General features: G+C 34.0%; 1 protein-coding gene across 2 annotated transcripts in view; it reads right to left on the minus strand.

The window, feature by feature from the left end:
- LOC145299225 (uncharacterized) overlaps window positions 1–20,610 on the minus strand; it is a 409,312-nt gene that overhangs the window by 315,434 nt on the left and 73,268 nt on the right. The gene's annotated exons all lie outside the window — the stretch shown is intronic.

Here is a 20,610-nt window from a genome sequence, read left to right on the forward strand (position 1 = left end):
TATATATATATATATATATATATATATATATATATATATATATATATATATGTGTGTGTGTGTGTGTGTGTACCCTTGCTAGGACACCCCGTTGTCCGGGAGTGAATGAAGATCAACGAATGTTTTACACTGGGCACTACCAAAAGATGGAAGTTGTTTTTTTTTAAACAAATTAAAATCTATTTAAATCCATTATTCTTGAGTATTTCTTTTTCCATAAAACGCCATTTACCGCCATTTTTATCTCGATAGATAACATATTAAAATATTTTTAAAGGTTTTTAATCAATCAATTTTTGTCTAAATAAGATTTAGGATGGTTTGCTATTAAAAATATACAAAAATATTCCAAAATGAATACGCAGATTTCAAATAATTCCATCTTTTATCTAACTCTATAGATCTCGCGAAATTAAAAACTCCAATATTTAATAATAGTTTGGAAGGAGCCGGGGTAGCTTTTACAAGATTGTTATTTTCGTTTTATATTTTTTTGTTTACATTAATTTCTTCCAAGCTTTAAAATTTTCCTAGGAAATACCTGTAAATAATAAAAAAAACTAAAACTGCTTTGTTTTTTTATATTTTTGTTATACATCAATCATAAATTATTTTATTTTTAAAAACTAGATGTATTTTTGATTTCATAATTACAATTATTTACCCTTTGGTTAATTGTGAATAATATAGTTGCTCCACAAGCTATATAAAAGTGTTTTTGCCATACACCATATCAAATTGTTTTTCCCCAAATTTTTTATCGCATAATTATGATGAAGGCTTTCATTTGAATTTAACGTAATTTCGAAAATGGGAGAGATTACAACTGTTTATTATACTAACAACTGTTTGTAGGACATTAGGTCTACATCAGCTGAGGTAATATCACGTAACGGAAAATTGCTGAAAAAATTATCGTATTTTTAGCAAAATGCGCAGTTATTTATCGAAGTTTTCTTTCTGGTACCGATGCTTCAAAGAATTTTCTATTGAATGGTAGATTAGCAAAATACCATTTCTGTGATTAAGCGTCACATTTCGTTTACTGCCTTATTGGTAGTGAATAGTAAATAAAATACACGAATGTGTGTTTGCCGATGACTATGTTGCTATATTTACTATTGTTTAACAATCAGGTGACTGCAATCAGCGACTTTTATTTTCTATCCGAGACCAGCATCATAGTAAATTGACAAGAGGAACAACGCCCATAAGTAACGTTAACAGCTGATATTTACACGACAGTCCAAGAAAGTGCAATCACAATAAAACCGTCAATTGACGCAAGCAGACACTGTGAATAGACACATAACGAAAGGTGTCTTTTGTGAGTATATTCTCGTCAATTAAACTTTCAAGAGAAACTTCCTCAGAATTATACATCTATAATGGAAGCGTTCTCTTTTACTATCTGCCTGCTTCGATTTCATTCGAAGATGCATAGATTCTAGTATATCTCTGTAGGCACTTTTCACGTATAAACAACAACAACAACAACAACAACAACAACAACAACAAAAATGCTTGTTCACTTCTATATTACTATCTATATATTATTATCCGTATTCTTTTCAGCCGTTATCATGCTATGCATCCATAAAAAAGAAAAGTGGAATATTCCAAATAAACCCTGTCACCCCTTAAAAGGAAAGTGGAATATTCCAATTCCTAATAAAACAAACAAAAATGGTGTCGCTTTTAAGGCAAAACTAATAAAAATGATTTGTTCTCCTTGGCCTTTTGGCCAAGATCAAACTGTAGTATCTGGTCTTCAGATGCTATATTTCAATTTTTTGTTCTCTCTCAGTGAAGGAGAAATCTTTAGACTGAGACAATTTGTTGTTCCTTTTCTTCATGTTAAAACACGACTCTGGTGTCTAAATCTGCCCCGTTGGGAGGCATTGTAAATAGGTACTATAAAAATGTAACAAAGTTTTAATATTACAAAAGTTATTACAAAAAAGTAATTTCTGATTTAATTACAAAATGCCCTTGAAATGTCCGCTCTTATTAATTATAAAATGCCTTGGAAATGTCTCCTCTGATGAATTATAAGATGCCCTGGAAAATATCCCTTCTGATTATATTTTGTTTTGTTTACTTGCCTCCCCACGGGGGCAGAATTAGACATAAGGTCAGTTTTAAATTTGGGGGAAAACCAACTCCCCAAAAGGGGCACTCTGGTCAGTAACAGAAATAAAAATTGTATCTGTAATGAAGGATTTATCTCCCATTAAACGAGACCAAAAAGGGGGAGGATAAAGTCACTGGAATGCTGAGACTGATACTACACTCAGAAATTCATGTTGAAGAAATGGTTGCCTAATCTCTAACCGTGTTAATTTTTTTATGCATTAATTTCAAAAAGCTGCTGAAACAGTTTATGATTTAGACATTACTTTATTTAAAGTAAATTTTATCAGTGGGGTGCGAAATATGAAGTAAGTCCCGGAAATGGCAGAAAACCTTTACGATTTAAACATTACTTTATTTCATGTATATTTTTAACAGAGGGGCAAGGCGTATGAAATCAGCCCCGGAAATGGCTGAAACCGTTCACGCATTAAACATTACTTTATTTTACAGAATACCAGACATGCAACTCAAGCCGACCTTTAGTTGTTCTGCCATCTACTAGGATTGTGGCCTCGGGATAGGCCATTGGGGATGAGTGCAGGGTACCTTTCCATGCGCGACATGGCACTACAAACAACCCGATATTATACAACTGTTGATGAGGCAGCCGCTCTAACCGCTACCAAAGAGTACTCCCAGTGTTACATGATAAGGGCTGTCCCCTTTTCATGTAAGTATAAAAATAGAGAGATTTAGTTAAAATGAAAACGAAATAGCATAGACGAAATTCGAACCTCGTAATTTAGGTTTAGAAATAGATTATGAGAGAGAATTAGAAAATGGAATGTGAAAACAAACCATTGTTTAGCTTAGAGATAAAATAGTTTCAAGAAAAGAATGTGCGTTGTCAATTCTGTTATGAAAATTCAATTGAGGAATGCAACTATAGGATAATTTAATAAACATGTTTTTAACATATTGGAAATATAGGTTACTGGGAATATAGGTTAAAATTCCTTTTGTAAACAAAGGAAAAAGTTTTGGACACGCATTTCCAGAACACGTGAAAGAAGAGACATGTTTTAACATGTGTATGACGTCATGGAAAATGGGAAGTTCTCGATATAGTTAGAAACTTTAGAGAAACTGGGAGAGAGACGGAGAGAGAGAGTCTGATGACGACAGACGACAGTCCAGACATGGGATTCGAACGTCTAGAAGCGAGACGTTAACTTTTGAAACTTAGAATGTGAAGCTTTGGATTCTTGACTCAGAAAACCACGACCGGTCGGGAGAAGAAATAAACCCATCACGTGTTTTTATAAACCTCGTCTTTGTATTGTCATTCTACCAAAAGGGAAAGTGAAAATTGTTATATATGTCTTATATATATATCATGTGTTTTAAAATTCCTTACATACACGTCTCGACATCTCATATCTACAATGTGAACACTAAGACTGTCGGAACACTGTTTCCTCACTCTAAGAGCTTCTATTACACTTCTAAGTATGAACGTTTTATAACACAGAACGCAACATCTCTCTAAGTCTCAACAACATCCCTTTAAATCTCTAATTGACTCTCTAAGACTCTAAGACTCTCTCTAAAACACAACAACAAACTCTTAATAATACTCTCTAAGCATCACTTTAAATAAGATATTAGAATAATAATAATGAAGAAAAATATAACACCAGTCGGGAACAGCAGCCAGGAACTGTCTATCCGGTACCCTCAACCCAATCTACTTGTACTTGCATTATGGCATTCAAGCGCTCCCAAGTGCCCAATTTAAGCGATGGGATGTGTCGGGAGTGGGGAAAACGGCGTTCATTGCCCTAGTCAGGAAACAAGATCGACCACTGAAGGTCTGTTGACTCCCTCTGATTCAACCTCTACGCCTAGCTAATAGGCAAAGAAGGAGTATGGAAGCTGGGCGATTAACAGTGCCTATCTACTCCTCATCCAGTTTAGGTTAGCAGAACGCTAATTTGTTTGAGTCACCAGCTCTAGGAAGGTTGTCATCCATGGCTGGAGAGGCCTTCCCCCCCTTAGGTTTAGCTACCGAGTTTCCTTCTCCTAGACGGATGACGTGGGAAGATCTACGGGTCCATCACCACCGAGAGGGGTTTCCCCGCGCCTGGGTCCTAATCCAGCTATTTCTGCGCCCCCGCGTTGGTGGTTAATTTTAACGGGTTAGTTTATAAGGGTTATATATCAACTGAAAAATTATACTCCTCAAAGTGATTACAGGGCATTGCTATTTCATTGTTTGTTACTGGAGGAGAGGCTGAGTAATAGTTCATGTAGTGGAAGCAGCTATATTTGCAAACAGGTCCGTTGGAAGGAGTTAACATGATTTGTTTTTTCAAGATCGAATGGGATAGGCGGAATATATATATATTAGCAGAATGCGCGGTGTCACCCGGGGTTGGATAAGATAGGTGGAACATCTATATTATGAGAATACCTGGGATTGAATTATGTGTTTGTAATGAAATAATAAACCCATGCAATATATCAAAGTTATTATTTTAGTAAGGAAGGGGTCGATAATGTTGGTTTAAGTTATGAAAAATGATTGCGAAATTCGTACCATATCCAAGAAAATTGATCCGTTAGATCAAAATCACGTTGCTCTTAACTGGAATGTGCCTGACAATAAGCCATCTTAAAGTTCTCGTGCACATTGCACTCATCCAAAGGAAATCTGAGTAGTGCCCTCTGTTCTTCCATAAACGATGAGTCTTTGCGGCCCATATTATTATTATTATTATTATCATTATTATTATTATTATTATTATTATTATTATTATTATTATTATTATTATTATTATTATTATTATTATTAGCTCACAAAGAGCGCTCACACAGGTCATCAAGGATCTATCCTTGAAGACAACCTGTGGTGTTCCCTAGAATCTGAGTGACAACGAGTCTCCTCAAGTTTTCAAACTCTCTACCTCTTTCGATAGCATTCGCAAATGAATTTGCGTTATCTCAACAGCCGCTTACAATTGATTTCTTGCTGACAGTGGGCATTAGTTTCCACTAGAATTTGAGTGGCATTAAGCCTCCACAAGGTCCCAGTTCTCTTCGCACTTGTTCAACGGAGGTCTGATTAGCGCTCCTTCCTCGGCTTTTCCATCCTCCTTGACCCTTCTCGACTGTTTGATATCACTCTTTCGAGGGGAGGGGGGCGGTGATGGTGCAATGGGAAAGGGTGAGAATGGGGATAGCGAACTTATAAATATGCAGCTTCAATGCTCTTGGTTCCATGTAACGGTTCTTCATGTTTTGCCCATTCAGTAGTTTGTCTGATCTGCTCATGTGGTTCATGTGTATTAATCTCCGAATTCAGTTTGCTGCATTCACTTACTATAAGGTTTATTGTTTCGTCTCTTTGTCTGCATTTTCTGTTATCTTGTGTTTTGCCGATCTTTGCTTTGATGTGGTTGGTTCTTATTAGGTTATCTTGTGCTACATTTATTAGGGATTCAGTTATCTGGTTTATGTATCATTTTTGCATCCATGTCCAAGTGGTTTCGTTATTCTGATCTTTTGTAATTCTTATGAATCTTCTGTGTAGTTGTTTCTTTTCATATTTTTTTTGTCTTATCCTTTGTCTCTCCGTTTTCTGTTTTGTTGATTTTGTCAGTGTCTCTCGCTGTTATAAGTATCCTTTCAGTGTTCTGCATTATGTATTTTTCTAGTTCTTTTTTGTGTTATTCACACAGTCTTCTATACAAACCAGTCCTCTTCCACCGTCTTTCCTTTGCACATAGAGTCGATCAACATCGTCGTTTATGGCGTAGTGCGTAATGCAGGATCATGAGTTTCCTGGTTTTCTGTTACAGTATTTAGAAGTTACATTTAATTTTTACGATATTTTTGTTTAGTGATATAAATTATTATACAGTAAAAATAATTAAATGAAAACAAAACGTCTCTTCTTCCTTTCAATTATTTAATCAAGTGAGAGGGTTGCAATGTTTTTCTCGGTGATGGCCACAAATTACGTATTCGGTTTTGTATAACATTATATCTGAAAACAGATGTCCGACGACAAAAGTCATGAAAAACATTTTTTTCAATCTTTTTAAAAATCTGAATGTTTAGTTTGTAATCGACGAGAAAAGAAAAAAGTGTAAATTGTGGAATTATGAGGTGGGGGTCAATTTCCTAAACGGGGCCGTTTATTGTGTGACTATAATACTGGACTCGTAATAAATATTTACTAATATTGTTTTTTTTTTTTTAAGTTTATCTTATTTCAAACTGATATAAATTATTACATGCCATGTTGAAATTAGTACAAATTCTAACATATCATATCAAGTCATGTCGAAATATTTCCAATATAAGGTGCGTTTGTCGATGAAAGAACCTTTTAAACCTACGCATTTCAGGTGCAAAAATGTATTACCTACTTACATGTCATGTTGAAATTAGTACAGATTTCAAGACATTTCAGATTAAAATATTATAACCTACTTAAGTTTCATGCCACAATAAGTAAAATAATATAGTGCTTTTGTTGTTTGGGGATCTTTTAACCTTGCGTCTTTCGTGTGAAATGATTACTCTATACTTACATGTCATGTTGACATTAGTAAAAAAATTCAATGCATTACAGGTAAAAACATCAAAACCTACGAAATAGTTATGCCAAAATAAGCAAAATCATAGGAGGGTTTATTGATTATGGATATTTTTAAACGTACCAATTTCCGGTGAAAACCTTATTGTTTATTATGTTGACATTAGTACAAATTCCAACGGATTTAACGTGAAAACATTATTACCTACTTAAAAAAGTAAAATCACAGTGCTTTTGTGGATTAGGAAACTTTTCAATTTACGCATTTCAGGTGAATACGTTATTGCGTATTTACATGTCAGGTAGAAACTAATACAAATTCAAGTGCATTTCAGAAGAAAACATTATTACCGTCTTAAGTGTCATGTCAAAATAAGCAAAATCAAAAGGTATTTTTGTGGATTAAGGATCTTTAAAACATACGCATTTTAGGTGAAAACATAACCTATTTGCATGCCATGTTGAAATTACTACAAATTCCAATGCATTTCATGAAGAAAACATTACCTACGTAAGTACAGGGCGCTTTTGCTAATTTGTAACACCTCCTCTTATGAAGTTATGTAAGGACCCCTCGATCGTCGAAAACTTGGTTCGTGTCGTTACCGTACTCCTGGAGGCCGTCACATGAAATCTGGTATGCTGAAAACGAATAACAAAACTCACACAGGCAAGAAGGACAACAAACGCTTGAAGTCTATTCTACTTTACAAATATATTACAGGTCTTTTTTTTTACAGATATATGGTTCAGATCTTAGTAAGTTTTTAAAAGTCTCAATCTCTCTTCTCTTCACAGACCACGTCAAACGGATTTGGAGGAGGTGTCACGTCAACAGGAAACGGTGTGGTTACTTCGAGTCCCACGCACAAACTATCACTGGAAACTGCCTCGAAACTGACTAATTTCGCGCGGCGCTAGTAGTATATAGTAAGGTCAGGTATGGGAGGAAATGATTTCCTAAGCCAATCAAATTACGCCACGAAATTGGGGAAACCCAAAATTTTGAGGGAGTGCAATTCAGCCATATCACTAATTTTGCAATCTGAGATTCAAGTCAATATAAAATTCTCATGACCCCTAAAGTCACCAACTGTCAGTCCGAACATCTGGATCTGTGTTCGTCGACGCCAGACAATGTCAATTGTTATTGTTCCCAGATTTCTGTTATCAATTTTGAATACAAAATATATCTCTCTGAATTCCAAACAATAAGCAAATATATCTTTTTTATACAATGAAATAAAATGCATATTTATATCCTCTATTTTAAATCTTCAGGATATCTTCTGTTACCCGGGATCGATTAAAGCTATCTTAGCACACCCGACTCCCCAATGAGGGGAAATTTGCTTCCTCAGGTCGATCACGTTACAGATTATGGATCTTTTAAACCTACCTATTTCAGGTGAAAACATCATTACTTACTTACATGTCATTTCGTAATAAGTAAAATTATAGTTTTTTTTGTTGATTCGGGTCTTTTAACTTGCGCATTTCAGGTGAAAACTATATTATGTTATGTTGAAATTGTTATAAAGCAATTAGTACGAAGCAGTTTCCTGTAAATTCGGAAAACCGGTTATATTCCTTATATATATATTATATGTGTAATCCAAGATGTCCTTAAATAGTAAACAACTTGGGACTATCAGAACTCTACCCGACTTAATATCACATGTGTATCATGCACATATAGCTGACATTTTGAAAGACATTAAAGACAGACGTGTATTGAAAATTTAATTTACAAATGTTTATACCATTGGATTTCCAAAAAGACGGCTACCACACTGCGACATAATCATAATGTTGCGAGATCAGGATAAGATCAAAACAGTTCATTAAATTGATGCAATTGTCAGAGATACCAAAACCTGAAGACCCAGAGCTTCATGATTTAGTTAAGTTTTTAATGATACATGGTTCAATCTCAATGTAATTATTTGATTATGTGACCAGATGTTTCTTACTGATGTGTACTTTAAAAAAAAAAAATCAAATACCGTGGAATTTCCACGGGCTCTGATAGTTATTATTATTATTATTATTATTATTATTATTATTATTATTACCACAGGTTGTCATCAGAGATAGCTTACTAAAAAGAACTAGTGGTGTTTCCTGGAGTCTGGCGGACAACAATCTTACCATGTTTACAATACTCTCTACCTCTGTCGATAACCTTTTCAAATGAGTTTTTGTAATCGCAACAGACCCGTACCGTTAAATTCTCACTGGAATTGACCATTAGTCTACACTGGAATTTGAGTATCGGTAGGCATAATATGATCTTAGTCCTCTTTGAACTAACCCAGTGGATTTCTGTTTAGTGTTTTATCTTCTCGGTCTGTCCATCTTCCTCGACGCTTCGACTATTTAGTGTAGTGCTAGGCAATAATAATAATAATAATAATAATAATAATAATAATAATAATAATAATAATAATAATAATAATAATAATAATACTTTAAAGATACGAGCAGAATTCCGGGCATAAATTGCAACTAAGACACACTGCTACCTGTTATAAATTCGTGAAGGGAATAAAGACTAACTCAACTTATCCCGCTTATTTCTAGCGACTAAGCTGTATCGTGTAAGGTAGACTTATCCTCAAACACCTTCTTACAGATCATAACTACTTACTTTTACTAAGTAACATACTTAGTTTTTTTCTTTCTTTTTAATGTTTTGTTTGTGTCAGTTTATGTCCTTTATGTATGTGTGACAGTACACGATACCTTCCGTATACATGAAATCTATACACTATCCCTGCGCCAGAACAATAGGTAAAACAATTCTGGGCCCGGTCTTACCACAGACACCAAAATATTATCCAAACCGTGGGACCCAAAAGAAAGATCTGGGTGTCATGATCGGCGGGTGCTCCCTCGATAGCCTGCATAGGGGACCCGGTCGTCATCCTGCAAATGTTGGCCAACTTTCTAATTTCATGAATTCAAATAACATGGACGCTGAACAGGTAAGTATATCCTCTAATTTCAGGGACCACAATGATACCGACCAAACACAGCACAGCCATAATAACATCAAGATAGAAAAAAAACGGAGAAAGAAATGGACAACGAAAGAGAATAGACTCGTAATGGAATGCAATTATAGAAGTCATCCTAAATATATAAATATGGAGGTTATCGAAAACGAATGAAAAAACCATGGGACTTGTCCAGTGACTACCATACGATAGAACAAAGAATTACGGACGAAGCGAGCTGATACCTAAAAGAGGCTAGCTCTCTAAACTAGAAATAACAGAAATACAGCGAAAAATAATGATGAAATTGAACAAGAAGCATCTTCCAATGGAATTGCACGCAGAGCACCCCACAAGTGATAGCCCCACAAGTAAAAACACCAAAGGCGAAGGACCTACGAATACCGAACTCTACAAACGTGGAAACAGAGAACAATGAAACGAAACTAAAAAAGGATGTAGCAGATGACATAAAAATAATATAGTTCATGAACGAGGAAAAAACAGAGCTCCCATCGTCAAGGAACCAAGAGCAGAAGAAATTAAAACAGAAACATAGAAGGTTAACAAGCTTCTCCCACATATCGCAATGAATTAAACAACTTAATTTACGCAGGCACCAAAATGGTAAGTATGAATTTCAAATCAGAAAAAAACAACCTGGGAAAAGTGGACCGGCAAAACCTGGATGGAAAATGAGACTAGAAACCCAAATCAACAAATATAAAAAAGAAGCCAAAATGATCAATAGGAAGAAAGCAATGTGGAGAAGATGGAATATTGGAAATGTGACTGCAGGGTGAGGCTAAACAAGAAACATGAAGAAATGGACAAAAAAAATATAAAAGCAATAGAAGCGAGATTGAGACGATATAGATATAAATCTGAACAATGCATACAAAACAGGACATTTGAAAATAGTGAAAGCTAATCAAAATGTGAACGAGGGGAAAAAACACAGAACGACCCAATCCGACAGAAACAAAACTCTACTGGAGTAAAATATGGGAAGAACGACGGGATCACAATAGAAACGCCAAATGGCTGAACACATAAAGGAAGAGTTCCAACAATTAGAAGACGGAACAGTGAATGAAATCAGCAAGGAAACCCTAAAGAAAACCATAGAGAAAATGGCAAACTGGTGAGCACCAAGGCACGCTGGGGATACATTCATCTTGGTTCGAAAAATTCCCAACCTTACACGAAAGGCTAGCCCAAAACCTGAACAGATGTATACAAGAAGCAAGCGTGCCAGATTGGATGACAAAAGGTAGAACCACACTGCTACAGAAGGACACAGAGAAAGAAACCGTCCCCAGCAACTATAGACCGATAGCGTGCTTACCCACTATGTGAAAAATACTGACAACACAACTGAGGAAACAAATCTACCACTCCCTGAATAATCGTAGACTCATCCCCGAGGTACAGAAAGGTTGCCAAAAAGGAAAAAGAGGAACACATGAGCTTCTATATATATAGATCAAATATCCTAAAGGAGGTAAAGAGAAGGACAAAGAATTTAACCAGGGCATGGATCGACTACAAAATAGCATACGACAGGATCTCCCAAGCATGGATAATAGAATGCTTAAAAATGTGTAAAATACCAAACAGGATCATCACCGTAATAGAAAATGCAATGAGAACATGGAGACTGGAATTGATAGTGGATGGACAATACACAACAGAAATTAACATACAAAGAGGCATCTTCCAAGGAGACTCACTATCACCATTACTGTTCATCATAGCCACATGCCCCTGAACAGTATTCATAGAAAGTGCCAAGCCAAATACAAGTTCTCTAACATAGAGAAAAAATGAACCACCTGATGTACCTGGAGGATCTGAAACTTTTTTGCAAGGACCGAAAAGGAACTAGAGGCAGTAATTAACACTACCAGAATCTTCAGTCAAGATATCCAAATGGAGTTAGGAATTTAAAAAATGCGCTCTACTAGTTATTATAAAGGGAAAACTGGAAACAATAGAAGGCATGGAATTACCTAACCAAACGGAGATGAGGAGCACTAGGGGAACAAGACGACTATAAATACTTGAAAAATCTGGAAGCAAACAATATCAAATCAACAAAAATGAAAGGGAGAATTGGAAAGGAATACCTCAGGACAACAAGGAAACTCCTGGAAACGAAATTATATAGAAGAAACCTAATAAAAAGGAAGCATCACTAGTAAGATACACTGGAACGTTTATAGGTGGACAAAAAAAGAACTGACACAGCTCGATCAGAAGACCCGGAAACTCATAACCATGCACAATGCACTACACCTAAAGGACGATATGAACAGACTACGTGAAAAGGAAAGACGGCGGGAGAGGACTATTCTGCATAGAAGACTGTTATGGATGACACAAAAAAGAACTAGAAAAATACATAATGCAGAATACTGAAAGAATAATTATCGCAGCAAGAGACGTGGAAAAAATCAACAAAACAGAACACAGGAAGACAAAGGACAAAACGAGAAAAAAAAATGGGAAGAGAAACAACTACAGTGAAGATTCATTAGAATGATAAAAGATGAAAATAACTAAAACACTTGGACGTTGATACGAAAAGGACAAGTAAACCGAGAAACTGAATCCCTAATAAATGCAGTAATAGACAACTCGATAAGAACCATCCATATCAAAGCAAAAATCGATAAAACACAAGATAACAGAAAATGCAGACTCTGTGCACAAAGAGACGAAACGATAAACCATATAGTAAGCAAATGCAGTAAACTGACCCAAAAGGAAGACAAGAACAAGCACGACCAAGTAAGGAGGGGAGTACACTGGGAATTATGCAAACAACTGCAACTCAAATGCACATACAAATGGTACAAGCATAAGCTCGCAACAGTACTCGAAAACGAGAACCACAAAATTCTATGGGACATGGATATACAGATGGATAAACCCAGCCAAGCAAGAAAACCGGATGATAAGCAAGAAAAGAAAATCCTGTCAAATCGTAGATTTTGCTGTCCCAACTTACTACATGGTGAGTATGAAAGAAAAAGAAAAACGGAGCAAATACACAGTGTTTGCCAGCGAGTTAAAAGGGGTCTAGATGATGAAGAATAGTAGGTGCGCTAGAAACAATTCCGAAAAACTTTAAAAATAGAATGGGAGAAATTGGAATCAGAGGAATGGCTGCAAAAGATACACCGACTAACGATAATGAAAGCAGTTGAATTATTAAGAAAAAACCTGAATGCGGAGATTATTACACATAAACCACATGTGTGAGCTAGAAAAACTGCTATGGAGGCAAAATATGAAGCGTTACATGGAATGAAGAACACTGAAGGTGCATATCTACAAGTTCTACATCCCTCTCACCCATCCCCTCGAATTGCCCCATCACCGTTCCCCCCTCCAAAAAGTGTGATACCAAATAACCGAAAAGAGCCAAGGTGGATGGAAAGGCCGAGGAGAGAACTGGGACCTTTGAGAGGCTCAGTGCCACTCAAATTCCAGTGTAAACCAATGGCCGCTGCCAGCGAGAAATCAATAGTGAGAGGCTGTTGCAATAACGCAAATTTATTTACAAATGCTATCGAATGAGGTGGACAGTGCTGGACGTCTGGAGAGACTTGTTGTCACTCAGCTTTCAGGATACACCACAGGTTTTCAATGAGAGATCTTTGATGACCTGTGTGAAAGCTCCATCTGAGCAAATAATAATAATAATAATAATAATAATAATAATAATAATAATAATAATAATAATGATTATTATTATTATTATTATTATTATTATTATTATTAGTAGTAGTAGTAGTATTTTTACATAATGGATGCTTCTAGTTTTTTAATGTAAGTGTTGCGTTCTTTAATAAACAACCGATTATCACAATTTTATATATAAAAAAAAACTACGCAATACTAGAGAAAATGGGGACATGAATGCAGAACATATACTATATCTACTGAAAACAGAAAGGAAGAACTCTCAGAGGATCATATTATGACGCGTAAATATATACTGCATTATTCAACCATGTTGAGGGTATTATAACTGCAAAGTTCTCTTATAAAAAAAGAAAATAGAAACAACTAAGCTAGAAAAGAGGACGTAATATCTGATAAAATTATCTCAAGACAATCGAAGAGATTTTACTCTCCCTAAAAATGAACATTAAAATATAATCCATTAGTCATAATGTGCGAATTGTAAGAGAGTAAAATTATACAATTTTAAAAAATAATTACGTTTTATGAGAGTAATCCACCAAATGTTTATTAAGAATATCGTAATCTAAGTATACATATTATTATTATTATTATTATTATTATTATTATTATTATTATTATTATTATTATTATTATTATTTAGATACAACAGAGCGGTGACTTTTCCATGTAATTTAGATGTGTGTTTATACTATTTAGAGAGTACTATGTTAATTAGATACAACAAAAAATAATTATTATTATTGGATAATTGATATATAATTATTCAATATCAGTAGTAAGTTATTTTACCATATATTTAGAGAAAACGTGTTAATGAAAAATGCATGTGAATGAAATGTGTATGAATTAATCCTTGCATATACATATGTAAAAATTATATATATATATATATATATATATATATAAATAGTAAGTTATAAAATATATATGGCGATTAAACTACACTGAATATTCCGCGTTTCATCCACTCTAGGACTCTTCAGGCTTATGCGCGAATTTTGTAGTTGTTTGTCGTTTTTATATACGCATCTTCTATTGCGATTTTAGTTAGCCAATCAGCTTTCTAGTATCCACCGCGCCCTTCCTATCAGCCAATTAGTATGCACTTATCGGACAAAGGCCTATTTGACCTCTGGTTGATCTGTTCGTTTTTGCGTGCTCTATTTAGCATGGATATCTAGTTTCTTGATCTGTTTTAAATCTAGGTTAGGGTTTCTTTTTAGTTTATATATAAATATATGTATTTATGTACATACATATATGCACATATATATACATATGTATACATACATATATGTGTGATCGTTTATGTATATTCATGTTTATTTAATTTATTTATTTGTTTATTTTCTATTGTTTTTGTTAGTTTTAAAACTATTTTGTATCGCTATCGTAGATTAAATTTCATCTTGTGAATACAGTTGTTTGCTATTTCTATCAACAGTTTAATAAATGTTGGGGTTCTTTAAAGTACAGGATAGCAAATTTTTCATGAAGGCATAATCTACATGGGTCGTCTAGGTCCCTACACGTGGTAGCTTGTCTTATTATTTTCCATTCGACTACCGGCGAATGTCCACTTTCCTTGAGTTCCCAGTATTTATTTCCTAGCGTTGTTTTCATACGGTGTTTTTTATTGTTGAATGTACTTTTGTGGTCATGATATCGAGTATTGAAATCTAAGGAAGTCATACCTACGTAATATTTCTTGTTATTCGGGTTTTCTTTCGCAAGTATTGTGGCATGGTAAACTACGCTTTTGGTTAGACATTTATTTTGAAGTGGGCAAAGTGTGCGGTGTCTACAGTTGAATTTATCTTGTTCGTGTAAATGCAACTTTACACACCGCACACTTGGGAGTACCAAAATTGGCCAAAGGAAAATTATTCCTAACTCGCATTTAGGTAAAAATAAACGTTCGTATATATAATTGAATTCATTCGAAAAGTATCGCAACACAAGAACAAATAACATCTACATAAAAAAAGCAATATATTCAGTCGTGCGAGATAGTCTACCGGTAGGGGGATTATTTCAGATCTCGCTAGATTCAGCCACTGTGATGAGTCGTAGACGGCGAAACATGTGTCAGTGCATACTTATATTTAAAAAAAGTATATATATATGTGTATATATATATATATATATATATATATATATATATATATATATATGCATATAATTTGTTAAAATGGCGTACCAAATTGATAAATAAGTGCAACTTCCCTTCCAGTTTTATATTTTTAAATTATGCTCATATTCATTTGTTTTATTTTGAATTGGTAATTAATTTTTCTTCTGGTGAATTAAAGGCAGAAAAATAATTAAAAATTGACATAATAATTATATCAATGATACTGCGCTACGAAACATGTTGTCAAGAAGTGTGCATTTCAACGTACTTAAAGAAATAAACTGTAAAATGGTTAACATCTTGACATTTTGAATATAGACATTTTTCATTTATAATCCATATATATGTATATATATTTATATATATATATATATATATATATATATATATATATATATAGAGAGAGAGAGAGAGAGAGAGAGAGAGATAAAAAAAGAAACAAACCAAGTTATGTGTTCATCAACGTTTTATATTAATTGGGAGACTTCCTCTAGATGAATGAAATTAAGAAAACAAATTAAGAGTACAAATATTTTAAATAATATTTTTGATGTAATAAAGTGTAGGACCCTGTTTCATTTCAGAAACTAAAAAATGCATTGGAAATTAAAAAAAGGGGAGCATAGCGTTGTGAAAGTGAGTAATATTTTTTCTTGCAATATCCCACATATTTTTTGCAACATCCCACGTATTTTATATTAAATGCTAAGAAAAAAGCTACACAAATATTTTCCAGGATAACTAAGAAAAATCATATACACCAAATATGTATTTCATTTCACAGACATCTTTTACATACACACACACGCACACACACACACACACACACACACACACACACACACACACACACACACACACACACACACACACACACACACACACCAATAATACAATAATTTGCAACACACTAAAGAAACTAGAAATTCCAATCATACAAACCACATCACAAACTATAAAACAAACACCGGAAACAACAAAACATCTCTAAAACAAAGCAATTTCCAATGCAGGCATATACAATGTTCTTAGCCAAAATTAGCATCATATATACGTTGGTGAAACTCAACGTACATTAGAAAAAAGACCCAATGAACATAAAAGAGATATAAGAAATAGCAATTCTCTGAATGCATGATTCTCTCATTCATTGCAGCATGATCATACTTTTGACTTCAAACAAACAAAAATAGTTAAATTAATTTCAAATAAACCGCCATGGAGACTTCTTGAATCAGCGCTGATCGCAAATTCAAGCACAATTAAACAACGTGGAGGTTTCTCTAATGTAGCGCCTTTAATAAGTAAACATCTATAAGAAGAACATTATTTTATTTTAGACGTAGGTGAACTCTCTCTCACACTATAGAAAACACCTCCTATAATATTTAATACATATTAGTTAATAAATTACATAATAAAAATACACTTATTTCATTTCAGTTACACATCCATATTTAAACTATTTGTTCTAAAAATGTTAAAGAATATGAATTGAATTATACTTTTTAAATTTATTAACGGCTATATAACGTAATTACTCCCTTCACACAACGCTATGTCCTCCTTTTTTGAATTTCCAACGACTATTGTTCGTTTATAAAATAGAACAGTGTCATACATTTTATTACATCAAAGACATATTTGGCGATGTTTTCTTAATTTCATTCATCCAGAGAGAGTCTAGCAATAAAGACAAAACGTTGATGAACACACAACTTAGTTTGTTCCTTTTTTATCTCACTAATTCGTCGGAATACTATTTCTTTTATTCTTATCACACACACATATATGTGTGTGTTTATGTGCGTGTGAGTGTGCGTGTGTATATTAGCTACACACGGCCCTGCCTTTCTGTAGGTGTGTGATTAAATGAAAAAAAGAGAAGAGTATGAACATGTTTCTCATATAAGTAATTTCACAATACGTTTAGTTACACAATGTTTTTCGTTTTGCGATTTTCTTTGTAGCAATAAATGTTGTCTGCTTTGCTTACTTTAGAACACGCAACATATAACTATCCATATGAGAGGTAATTAATGTTTTAACCACGCCCGCTGAAAATAACCACATAATCAAATGGCCAATTCGTTTTAAAGAGAGTTTAATATTTATTAAATAATAATTTAGTAAATCTCAACAAAAATTCATTAAATTATTATGAAAGAATGAAACGGAAGGAAATGTAGATTTAAACCATAATAGAGGGTGATGTTTGCTATTGAACTTTTGCGTGAGAACTCGCGTTCTTTGAACTATTCAATGGCTCATTTGCGCAGGAAATGATGTTTCTCATAGAGCATCTCTGTGTGATCACTGAAGGCCTCCCAGTCAGCCTTACTGTCGTGCCTCGTTTTGAGCAATAGCTTTTGAACTTGAGGTAAAGAGTTTAAGGTGATGTCAATCATTATCACAGCGTTATCAGTATTCCCAAGTAATCAATGAGTATTTCATAATCCTTAGAAACTGTGGTCTAGAAGTGAGGCTTGCTTTTCCTGACGATCTGGGAGATGAACCAGGAACGTTATTGTTTCTGTCAGGGAATGGAATATAGAAATGTTATGTGTGATGCCACTATTTGTTGCTGTGTAATTAGATAAGTCAAGCCAATTAATGAAGTGACATTAAGATCACCACGAAATACATGTACTTGGGCGCTGTAGTGTATAGGAAGAATACTACATCTATGCTGTCAGAGATGTGATGAATTAGGTTACCGTCCTGGGCCGTTAGAGAATAGTAGAGCACATGTAAGTAGAGAACTCTATTATAAAGTTATTCTGGTGGTCTGATTCTAGTATCGATTCATGAGTAAAGCGGAAGGTGTTACGAATATTAAATTTCAAGTGTACAAGTTATTTAGAGAGGAGTTTCGTAGAGAAGTTTCACACAAAAAGAAATATGGTCACTTGTAGTTCGACTTTTTTAAAACTATAACTATCTATCTATCTCTTTCTGTCTGTCTGTCTGTCTGTCTCTCTCTCTCTCTCTCTATATATATATATATATATATAGATAGATATAACAGACTTGTGTGCAAGAATATTTCATTTCTTAATACTGTGCAATTACGCACCATGTAGACACTATGGATAAATAGAATTAAGCGTAATGTTGAGGAAAAGTAATCATCTAGGTAGTAACCAGAAAAATCAATAATTAATTTGTGGAAAGTCGTTCCTCAAAAGAATATGCAAATTAGCAAATCATTCATGTCGTCGATCGCATAATGACTGAGTATATAGTTTTAATATTTTTTAATATGAAATGTAGGTTGTTAGTATCAATATACTTTGTTACTAAAAGCCTACAAAATTGTATATATACATATATATATATATATATATATATATATATATATATATATATATATATATATATGTGTGTGTGTGTGTGTGTGTGTGTGTGTGTGTGTGTGTGTGTGTATCTGTATTTGTGTGTGTATAAATTGCTGTGCAGAATTTCGGGATTGTGTATTAATATATATTTCCTTATACAGGACAGCATGTTTCATTTATAAACCAATCATAATGATCATATACTCTCAACAAATAGTACGTGGCATTGACATAGTTATAAATAAATAGTTACACATAATTTTTTTAATGAGGTATATACCAAAAACACGATAGAGAAACGTCAGCTTTATATCAAATTTTGAGTAATATGAAGAAATATATTTAATTTGTGTGTGTTTAATAAATTGTTAACAGTATCAGTGTTAATTAAGTAAAATTAGTAAATGTCTTTACTTTGGTTTTATTTACTAATTAAGGTGGTGCAAGCGAAACGTACAATACCTCTAAAATAATAAATAGCATTAGAATTTAAAGGTAATTTCAGATTTTACTAGTTGAATAATACATACTTTTATATTGAAAAGTATTGCAATACTTGTGTACATTCTAGTTTATTATTAATAAGACAATTGAAGGTGTGGGATTTATGATTAATACACTGGCACTATGTGCATTACCTCAATGATATGTCTGATTAAAAATCGGTGTAAACGAACGCGAAAGTTAGTTTGCTACTGCAAATTTTAATTTGTAAGTGCAAGCTGGTATTGAATAGAATGAAAACTTAACAGTGTTAATATTCGAAATGTGTAGGCGCGTTTGACCAAAGTACAGAAACTTAAGGAAATAAATTTTCGCATGGTTTGGCGATCAGGAAATTTTGAATCGACGTACGTCCATGGATTACATTGATTGGCTTCAATCCATAAATGCTTCAGCCGTAGGTAGCACTTTTCTGATGTTAAGTAAATCTCATGTGTTATATATTTTAATAATAGTTTCAAAAACTTAAAGAACATTTGATTATACCTAAAGGTTGTATGTTTAACATATATCTCTTTCTCGGTCTCCGTTTTCTTTCGTCTCTCTCTATCTTCATCCTCTATCGCATATATATATATATATATATATATATATATATATATATATATATATATATATGTGTGTGTGTGTGTGTATTTTATTTTTTATTACCATTTTATCTGTTTGGTTACATATGTTTCGGATATGGGCCATGTTTACGATCCAGTAGCCTCGTCAGACCTTACAGAAATGGTTGTTAGTGTTTGGAAAAAGTGTTTTAGAAGAAGTATGAGGAAATAAATAAAAGAAAAAAGGGGGGTGGGAGATATTAAGGAGAGGGAGACGGGTATCGACAATATTTCAGTTTTGAAGGTTACAATACATTAGATTGTTTTGTGTGTGGGGGGTAGCAGATTCAGGTAGGCGTGGGTGGAGATATATGGATATAGGGAGGGGGAGGAGGAGAGAGAATAGTAAAGAAAAAAGAAGGGGGTGATGAGAGGACGGGGTAAGGAGAGAAGGGGAGTAGCTTTAATTTTTAGATTTTAAATTTTGACTGCTTTTTGCTTGTTCAGCCATGTATATGAAGCAGATGAGAGAGAGAGAGAGAGAGAGAGAGAGAGAGAGAGAGAGAGAGAGAGAGAGAGGACACGTGTTTTGTTGTTGATTGTTTCATTACGCTGTACAATCTGCAAATGACGACCTTCTACTTTTCTAGTAATCAATATGCAACGTTCCGAATAAATATTTCCTCATCGT

This window comes from Euprymna scolopes, chromosome 1 (assembly GCF_053919585.1).
Source record: "Euprymna scolopes isolate OS-2025 chromosome 1, ASM5391958v1, whole genome shotgun sequence".
Lineage (NCBI taxonomy): Eukaryota > Metazoa > Mollusca > Cephalopoda > Sepiida > Sepiolidae > Euprymna > Euprymna scolopes.